Source organism: Oncorhynchus tshawytscha, linkage group LG20, assembly GCF_018296145.1.
Source record: "Oncorhynchus tshawytscha isolate Ot180627B linkage group LG20, Otsh_v2.0, whole genome shotgun sequence".
In the NCBI taxonomy this organism is placed as follows: domain Eukaryota; kingdom Metazoa; phylum Chordata; class Actinopteri; order Salmoniformes; family Salmonidae; genus Oncorhynchus; species Oncorhynchus tshawytscha.
In genome coordinates, this window is record NC_056448.1 from 16,565,403 (window position 1) to 16,576,093 (window position 10,691).

General features: G+C 41.4%; 1 protein-coding gene across 5 annotated transcripts in view; it reads right to left on the minus strand.

Annotated features, from left to right (window-relative positions):
- LOC112219368 (guanine nucleotide exchange factor VAV2) overlaps positions 1-10,691 on the minus strand; it is a 1,336,992-nt gene that overhangs the window by 287,362 nt on the left and 1,038,939 nt on the right. The gene's annotated exons all lie outside the window — the stretch shown is intronic.

Here is a 10,691-nt window from a genome sequence, read left to right on the forward strand (position 1 = left end):
TGCATCTTCTTGAACCTGTTTTTGATTTATACTTAACAAAAATGTAAATGCAACATGTAAAGTCTTGGTCCCATGTTTCATGAGCTGAAATAAAAGATCCGAAATGTTTTCCATACGTACAAAAAGCTTATTTCTCTCAAATTTTGTGCACAAATTTGTTTACATCCCTGTTAGTGAGCATTTCTCTTTTGCCAAGATAATCCATCCACCTGACAGGTGTGGCATACAAAGACGTTGATTAAACAGTATGATCCTTACACAGGTGAACCTTGTGCTGGTGACAATAAAAGGCCACTCTAAAATGTGCAGTTTCGTTACACAACACAATGCCACAGATGTCTCAAGTTTTGAGGGAGTGTGCAATTTGCATGCTGACTGCAGGAATGTCCACCAGAGCTGTTAAAAGAGAATTAGTTAATTTCTCTACCATAAGCCTCCTCAACACTGTTTTAGAGAATTTGGCAGTACGTCCAACCGACCTCACAACCGCAGACCACGTGTATGGCGTTGGGTGGGGGCGAGCGGTTTGCTGATGTCAACGTTGTGAACAGAGTGCCCCATAGTGGCGGTGTTGTTATGGTATGGGAAGGTGTAAGCTACGGACAATGAACACAGTTACATTTTATCAATGGCAATTTGAATGCACAGAGATACCGTGACGAGATTCTCAGGCCCATCGTTGTGCCATTCATCCGCCGCCATCACCTCATGTTTCAGCATGATGATGCATGGCCTCATGTCGCAAGGATCTGTACACAATTCCTGGAAGCTGAACATTTCCCAGTTCTTCCATGGCCTGCATACTCACAAGACATGTCATCCATTGAGCATGTTTGGGATGCTCTGGTTCAACGTGTACGACAGCGTGTTCCAGTTTCCGACAATATCCAGCAACTTTGCATAGCCATTAAAGAGGAGTAGGATAACATTCCACAGCCCACAATCATCTTCCTGATCAACTCTATGCGAAGGAAATGTGTCACGTTGCGTGAGGTAAATGGTGGTCACACCAGATACTGACTGGTTTTCTGATCCACACCCCTACTTTTTTTTTAAGGTATCTGTGACCAACATATGCATGTCTGTATTCCCAGTCATGTGAAATCCATAGATTAGGGCCGAATGAATGTATTTCAGTTGACTGATTTCCTTATATGAACTGTAACACAGTAAAATCTTCCAAATTGTCGCATGTTGCGTTCATATTTTTGTTCAGTATAGTAACTGTTTGTGTAGCCAATCTGGGCCATTTGGCAAAATTATGACCTAAATTTAATAACATCTTTGTTAAAAGTCCTGTGCAGTCAAAATGTATTTTCCTGTGTTTTATATATATTTCCACACTATGAGGTTGGAATAAAATTGTGGTATTGTGAAAATTATGATAATGCCCTTTTAGTGTAAGAGCTGTTTGAAATGACCGCCTGAAATTTCAACCTGTTTTTGTAGAGTGGGTTTTTGGCCTATCTGGTGACGTCACTATGTGGTAAATTAGTTAATAGACCAATAAGAAAGCGCGCTCCAAACCTCTCTGCCAATAACAGCTAGTTTTCTGTTTTTCCATCCCCACTCAGACCACTCCCAGACAATCCTAGCAAAATTCTTGCTTGAGAAATTGCTTTTTGGTAAGAAGCTATTTTTGTCTTTTTTTTTACCATTTTAATTGCAAAAATCATGGTACGGTAGTTGTTATCCACTCATTGTGGATTTATTCCTCGTATTATTATTATTTTCTCTCTGCAATGTTGGGAATGGCCCTGTAAGTAGGTATTTCACTGTTGGTCTACATCTTTTTTTTACGAAGCATGTGACAAATACCATTTTATATGAAATAGTTATTTTGCAATTTCTTCCTCTGTCTGGGTGATATCAGTTCAGTACTTTATCAGAATGTTTTCTTTACAGTGTGCTTTTGTTATTTTGAGAAGGTTACAGAGACTACCTTGTATTGTTGTTTATCTCCCTAATACAACTTTATTTGACCTTGTCTGTGTAATTTGAACTGTATTTCCACCAGGGTAGTCCATCCGTCTTTCTGGATATGTACCCTCCTCTAGGTCTGCTAATTTGTTGTGAAATCTGTCAGTACATATATATCCAGGAAAAGAGAATAGTTTAGTAAATCATTCTAAAAACCATTTCAAAATTACAATAATGATGACTATATGCTAGATTGCACAAATATTGTTTCTCACACAAGTTTTTTGCCAACACAGACTTTCCTTATTTCCATATGATTTATGTTTGGTTGTACTCCACCCTCTTTCAACAACATTTCTGAGTACTCTGTAGGTTTTCACACTTTCCCGGGAACCACCAAGTCTGACATAAGGGAAAGCTCCTTCTCCGCTCAAAGGTGTGCTAACTGCATCCTGTGTTGTGTGGTGACATCTCCTCAAAGTTGTCGCAGCTCAGCCGTTGACGGCTGACCCTGGCCAAACGCTAACCCGGACAACGCTGGGCCAATTGTGCACCGCCTTATGGAACTCCCAATCACGGCCGGTTGTTATACAGCCTGGAATCTAACCAGGTTCTGTAGTGATGCCTTTAGCACTGAGATGCAGTGTCTTAGACCTCTGCGCCACTCGGGAGCCCAAGACTGTACATTCAGTTTAGGATGAAGGGTGTTAGTCTTTTTTCTATAATTGTAGGAGACTATTAGAAAGAAAAAATGCTTCCAGTCATTCAATATAATGTCATGTTACAATCTTATATTCAGTACATGTGTAGCTTTTGGGATGGGACTGTTTTTACATCTCAGCTCAAATGGGGAATAACAATAACACAGTAATAAACTGAGTGTACAAAACATTATGAACAACTATTCTTTCCATGACATAGACTGACCAAGTGAATCCAGGTGAAAGCTATGTGTCACGATTCCCACCGAAGGTGGCTCCCCTGCCTGTTCGGGCGGTGCTCGGTGGTCGTTGTCACCGGTCTACTAGCTGCCACCGATCCCCTTTTCCTTTTCTGTTTGTTATGTCTTATTGGTTGCACCTGTCTCTTGTTTTAGTTTTGATTCAGTATTATTTTAGCCTGTTAGGCCCGCTTGTTTTTGTGCGGGCTTCTTTTCTGTGAGCGGTTTCCCCCATTCTCCTCTGCTCTCTGCGCTTGACTCCGCACCCACCACTCCAGGCTTTGTGACACTATGATCCCTTGTTGATGTCACCTGTTAAATCCACTTCAGTTAGTGTAGGTGAATGGGAGGAGACGGGTTCAATTATTTTTTAACCCTTGAGACAATTGAGACAGATTGTGTATGTGTGCCATTCAGAGAGCGAATGGGAAAGACAAAAGATTTAAATGCCTTTGAATGGGGTATGGTTGTAGGTGCCAGGCGCACCGGTTTGATTGTGTCAAGAACTGCAACGCTGCTGGGTTTTTCATGCTCAACAGTTTCCCGTGTGTATCAAGAATGGAGCACCACCCAATGGATATCCAGCCAACTTGACCCAACTGCGGGAAGCATTGGAGTCAACATGGGCCAGCATCCCTGTGGAACGTTTTCAACACCTTGTAGAGTCCATGCCCCGACGAATTGAGGCTGTTCTGAGGGAAAAAAGGGGGTGCAACTCAATATTAGAAAGGTGTTCCTAATGTTTTATGCACTCTGTGAATAACAGCAAAAACTGGTTCAGTGGACAACATTTCTTCTCCACTAAATGTTCAAGTAAATCTGTTGGGTCTCTTTTACCAAGGCTGTCGTGTATGTGAAGACCAGAAGAGGCTGGTGGGAAGAGCAATGGGAGGACGGGCTCATTGTAATGGCTGGAATGGAACCAATGGAATGATACCAAACACATCAAACACATGGAAACAATGTGTTTGACTCCATTCCAGCGATTCTTTTCACACACAAGATCAGACACTCATCTCAGGATTGAAAAATGAATTAGATTGACCTAACTAGCTCCTAAAACAGGCCTTTTAAGTCTCCCTCCATGGATAGAGTTGTGATTACACTGCATAGACATGGCACATCAAATTGACACGTTTTCTTTCAATGCCCAAAAACCTGGTCACCCACTTAATCCATGTCTGCCAAATAGTGCTTTAAAATCATTGACTTTTGTTGGAGGGGTATTACATCCATACTGTATCTGATTAACTATTTAATATGTCACCATATATCAGCCTAGGGCTCTAAACCTGTACCTGTTGTTGTCAGGACCTTCCATTTATCTGTTATTAATGTGTCATCTACAAATGAGGTTATGAGAAATTAAAGAAATTACAACATTGTTCTTGGTAGGTATGGTTCTGTAACCTATCACATAACGGTTCTTTCCACAATAGGCATCTAATAGTTTGTTTTGAAATAAAATTAAGACATTATTCTGATTATTACACAGTAATAATTATAGTTATTAGACAGCAATTATTACTGATAGCATGTTATTTATACAGTAAATTATTATTATTACTGATTGTATGTTATTACACAGTAATTGTTATTACTGATTGTATAGGTCATTACACAGTATGATACTTTAGATTTTGTAGGTTGTGCTACTAATGTTGATCATCAGTAAAAGGTTCCCCATCCAACACTTTCTCTCCACAGGTAGGAATGTGTTTACTGTAAACTCCACCTAACACTCAGCCACATTCCACTTAACAACTTTAAACATCAAAGTTATGTCTAGCCCTCTACAAACACCATCCCAAAGTCAGTATTGTTTATATTTTGGGCTGTCAGCCCATGACTGATGCACTAGCATTGTATGTACTACCTCTGGGACAAATAAAGTGGAACCTTGAACTTTCTCCTATTAATATACAAGTGCTGTAATCAGCAACTTAACTTTTGGATTTCATTTTACTAGGCAAGTCAGTTAAGAACAAATTCTTATTTTCAATGACAGCCTAGGAACAGATTTGTACCTTGTCAGCTTGGGGATTTGAACTTGCAACCTTTTGGTTGTTAGTCCAATGCTCTAACCACTAGGCTATGCTGCTGCCCCAAACTATTACACAAACCAATTACTTTGATTACTTACTTTTGGATGACTTTCCCTTTAAAGGTCAACTTCCCCTTACAACCAACTTCTCTGGTTTTAAATGGCCTATGTGGCGTCGATATGAGTCAGAAACAGTAATTCTAGTGTCAAAATTGACTGTAAAAGTGTAAATAGGATACTTTTGGTCATAAAGTCAGTCTTGTTCAAAACTGAGTTTGGTAAGTGACTGTGTCATCACTTACTTGAGGTTTTGGTTTGGATTACAATAAAGTCAACAATTCATGCTCCCTTTTGCCTATTAACACGTGGTGGCACTATGTTCTCTGGGAAAAGAATGGAGGAGTTCACTTGCATGACCCGGTGCCCCGGGCTGTAGGAGACCTCTCCTAAGGAGGACCAATGGAATGTTCAAAAATGACTAAACCCCACCAACCCGAGGCACCGGGTCACACAAAATGAACTCGCCAGACAAGACGTGTGGTTAGTACTGGAACCTCTTCCCCAGACAAGACGTGTGGTTAATACTGGAACCTCTTCCCCAGACAAGATGTGTGGTTAGTACTGGAACCTCTTCCCCAGACAAGTCGTGTGGTTAATACTGGAACCTCTTTCCCAGACAAGACGTGTGGTTAGTACTGGAACCTCTTTCCCAGACAAGACGTGTGGTTAGTACTGGAACCTCTTCCCCAGACAAGACGTGTGGTTAATACTGGAACCTCTTTCCCAGACAAGACGTGTGGTTAGTACTGGAACCTCTTCCCCAGACAAGACGTGTGGTTAGTACTGGAACCTCTTTCCCAGACAAGACGTGTGGTTAGTACTGGAACCTCTTCCCCAGACAAGATGTGTGGTTAATACTGGAACCTCTTTCCCAGACAAGACGTGTGGTTAGTACTGGAACCTCTTCCCCAGACAAGACGTGTGGTTAGTACTGGAACCTCTTTCCCAGACAAGACGTGTGGTTAGTACTGGAACCTCTTTCCCAGACAAGACGTGTGGTTAGTACTGGAACCTCTTCCCCAGACAAGACGTGTGGTTAATACTGGAACCTCTTCCCCAGACAAGACGTGTGGTTACTACTGGAACCTCTTCCCCAGACAAGACGTGTGGTTACTACTTGCCCTTGCTTGAGAAATAGCTACTCTAGTGAAAATGGGCTTCCATAAAGTTGATCATGTATTTCATGATCATGCACTGCATTTTTTTCTGCCAATATCCTTTCTGAATTTAAAAGTAATCCAAAAAGTAATTATCTATTTATTCAAAAGTATCTGTAATCTGATTACAATATTTTTGCTGGTAAGTGATTACAGGTAGTTGTTTTTGAAACCAGATTACATGTACCTGATGTAATCAGATTATATGTAACTGATGTAATCACACAAACCTGTGTGTAAAATACTTCAGCTCTCAGATTGTTTTCAATCGTCTCTGTTCTGCTGTTGAAATTACGATTAGGGGTTGTACTATTCACAGTGATGCACGCAAGGATTAAGCAGGGGCGGAGCATTGATTACATTAGCCACTCCTACATCAAATCAAATTTTATTTGCCACGTGCACCAAATACAACAGCTGTTACCATGAAATGCTTACTTCCAAGCCCTTTACCAACAATGCGGTTTAAGAATTAGAGCTAAGAAAATATTTACCAAATACAATTAAATTAAAATAAAAAGTAACACAATAAAATAACAAGGCTATATATTGGCGGTACCAGTACCGAGTCAATGTGCGGGGTACAGGTTAGTGGAGGTCATTTGCACATGTAGGTATGGGTAAAGTGACTATGCATAGATAATAAACAGCGAGTAGCAGCAGTATAAAAACAAAGGGGTGGGTGTCAATGTAAATAGTCCGGGTGGCCATTTGATTCATTAGCAGTCTTATGTCCAGGTCGTAGTTGCAAATGAGAACTTGTTCTCAACTAGCCTACCTGGTTAAATAAAGGTGAAATAAAATGTCAAAATAAAAATGGCTTGAGGGTAGAATCTTGAGGGTAGAATCTGTTAAGGAGGCTCTGGTACCGCTTGCCACAGTTTGACTTGGGTGACTAAAATCTGACAATTATTTGGGCCTTTCTCTGACACCGCCTAGTATAGAGGTCCTGGATGGCAGGAAGCTTGGCCCCAGTGATGTACTGGGCAGTACACACTACCCTCTGTAGCGCCTTACGGTCAGGGATGCCGAGCAGTTGCCATACCAGGCGGTTATGCAACCGGTCAGGATGCTCTTGTTGGTGCAGCTGTAGAACTTTTTGAGGATCTGGGGACCCATGCCAAATATTTTCAGTCTCCTGAGGGGGGAACGGTGTTGTTGTGCCCTCTTCACGACTGTCTCGGCTCCATTACAATGTCTTCCTCTAAGCCTTATTTGCAGTTTTAGCAGTCCGATGTTCGATGGGCATCTGACATCAGATGACGTCAATGCATTTTCTTAGAATGTAGGATGGTGTTTGTAGAGGGCTAGACATAACTTTGATGTTTAAAGTTGTTAAGTGGAATGTGGCTGAGTGTTAGGTGGAGTTGACAGTAAACACATTCCTACCTGTGTAGAGAAAGTGCTGGTTGGATGGGGAACCTTTTACTTACCTCATGTAACAATCCAAAACAGTACAATTAGTAAAAAGAGGAATTTTAAGAAAGTTCGCTCTCACTAAAATCAGATCAGATCTCTAAAGTGGTCTAATGTAGAGATGAGTCCTTAACCCATGGTGCAGATGAAGCTCGACACGTGACACTGACGGCAAGTTGAGCGTGTCTTAGATAAATTACTGCTGAATGAGGTCAACTTTTTTTTGCATGTAAACAGTGGCATGCCTGCTGGAGTCACACTGCGTGCTGAATACCGGTCTGAACATTCCTCATGATTACACAGAAGGTGAATCCTTTCTCTACTCCCTGTTGGCATTCTGTGGCATGTCTGATATAGCCTGGTGGTTGATCACATCAGCATGGTTAGCAGACTGATTGTTGAAAGTGAAGCTTGTAATGTTAGCTATGACAAGCTAAACTAAATACTACTCCTAGTTTACACATCACGAAGATCACTTCATACTGCATGCCATGAGATACAATCTCTTAGCATTTTGTTTAAGGAAGTGCTAGTTAACAGTGGCATGTTTGCATGTAATAATCCTTCATTTATAATCCTAAATAGCATCATCAGGTACTTGACATTTCTGAAGCAGCCAGACCATGATGCCACCACATTCAGTGCATGCCAAACTGTCTCAAGGCCTGTACCTCTAATGATAATGACTTCGTAGCCCTCTAGGTCCACTGGGACAAGAATGAGAGGAATCCATAATACTGTGATTGACCCAGACCTCTGCAATGCTGACGCACACAGCCACCGAGCCACCAGCATCCCTTCGCCATTTATACGCTGTTTGATTCCAAACAAGATACACACTTAGTTGTTACATAAAAGCCACTGTGATATGATCATGTGCTCCACTTAGCCAATATAAACTGGACCACTTGATTACGTTTTCGCTGAAGGGTTTGAGAAAAAGAATAGCACCACTTATTTTACAATGGAGTTTTGTCCCTATTAAGCTGAGTTGCCTCTGGGGGAAGTGTCCTCCTCTTACACACTAAACACCCCATCATTGTGCTGTAGGACTGCCGTGACGTACCAGAGCACCAGGGGGAAACAAAGTCTTGTGATTGTCACTTGAGACATACTCTTGAAAAGGCTTTGTTTCCATGGTAAAAGAGCACAATGCATTTTGTTGAACTGATATGCTTTTATTGGCCTTTGTGTATGTAAAGACTCAATGTGGGACTAAAGGGACTGAAAAGGGATGACCTTTCATAGTAGGTTAAAAGATATTGTTACACAAAGACCTTTCATGAAAAGACTTCAATAGACGGCACAATAAATGGCTGACCTATTAGATTCAGTTTGGCATTATTCAGGCATTTATGAATGCATATTTTAGGCTACAGCTTTGAAGAAAAGGTGCTATCCAGAACCTAAAAGGTTCTAGGTATAACCATTTTGGGTTCCATGTAGAACCCTTACTACATGTGGTTCTACCTGGAACCAAAAAGGTTTCTCCTATGAAGACAGCAGAAGAACCCTTTTGGAACCCTTTTTTCTCGAGTGGATAGGATCAAGTTATTTCCTGAATTGAGTGCGCTGAGAAGGTGCATTGGCTCTGTCATCCCCTCACAGAAATGTATTTGACCCAGGATACATCCACAGTTAAATCATAGAGTCCCATGGAGAAACCACAGACGTCCATAGGTTATGACCTAAATAATCACAAGCCTAAGTGAGGTCACTGAACATATGCCTGAAAGCCTGATCTCGAGTCATCTCTAATATGTTATACAATGACACAATTGTAGTGACTGTGAAAAATGTTGTTTATGGTGCTGCCAGTATTCGTTTTATGTAACGTTCTGTTGGGACAATGCCAAGACAGTCAGTCATGCTGGTGTCAAGGACGATGGATGCTTCTTGGATCATAATGGTTCCTAGCCAGATGAGTAGGTGAATAAGCAGCTGACGCAAAGCCAGCATTGGGACTGGGAGAGATATGGAGATGCCTTAGAACTCCATCACCTTCTGCAGAATGAGCTATGATGAGCTGTTTGGAAGTTTACATACATTTAGGTTGGAGTCATTAAAACTTGTTTTTCAACCACTGCACAAATGTCTTGTTAACAAACTATAGTTTTGGCAAGTCGGTTAGGACATCTACTTTGTGCATGACACAAGTCATTTTTCCAACATTGTTTACAGACAGATTATTTCCCTTATAATTCACTGTATCACAATTCCAGTGGGTCAGAAGTACATACACTAAGTTGACTGTGCCTTTAAACAGGTTGGAAAATTCCAGAAAATTATGTCACGGCTTTAGAAGCTTCTGATAGGCTAATTGACATAATTTGAGTCAATTGGAGGTGTACCTGTGGATGTATTTCAAGGCCTACCTTCAAACTCAGTGGCTCTTTGCTTGACATCATGGGAAAATCAAAAGAAATCAGCCAAGACCTCAGAAAAAAATTGGAGACCTCCACAAGTCTGGTTCGTCCTTGGGAGCAATTCCTAAACCCCTAAACCTAAGGTACCACATTCATCTGTACAAACAATAGTATGCAAGTATAAACACCATGGGACCATGCAGCCGTCATACCGCTCAAGAAGGAGACGAGTTCTGTCTCCTAGAGATGAACGTACTTTGGTACAAAAGTATATATATTTGCCACTGTAAAACGAGTCTTATATCGACATAACCGGAAAGGCCGCTCAGCAAGGAAGAAGCCACTGCTCCAAAACCACCATAAAAAAGCCAGACTACGGTTTGCAACTGCACATGGGGACAAAGATTGTACTTTTTGGAGAAATGTCCTCTGGTCTGATGAAACAAAAATACAACTGTTTGGCCGGAATGACCATCATTATGTTTGGAGGAAAGGGGGAGGCTTGCAAGCCGAAGAACACCATCCCAACCGTGAAGCACGGGGGTGGCAGCATCATGATGTGGGGGTGCTTTGCTGCAGGAGGGACTGGTGCACTTCACAAAATAGATGGCCTCATGAGGAAGTAAAATTATGTGGATATATTGAAGCAACATCTCAAGACATCAGTCAGGAAGTTATAGCTTGATCGTAAATGGGTCTCCCAAATGGACAATGACCCCAAGCATACTTCCAAAGTTGTAGCAAAATGGCTTAAAGGACAACAAAGTCAATGTATTGGAGTGGCCATC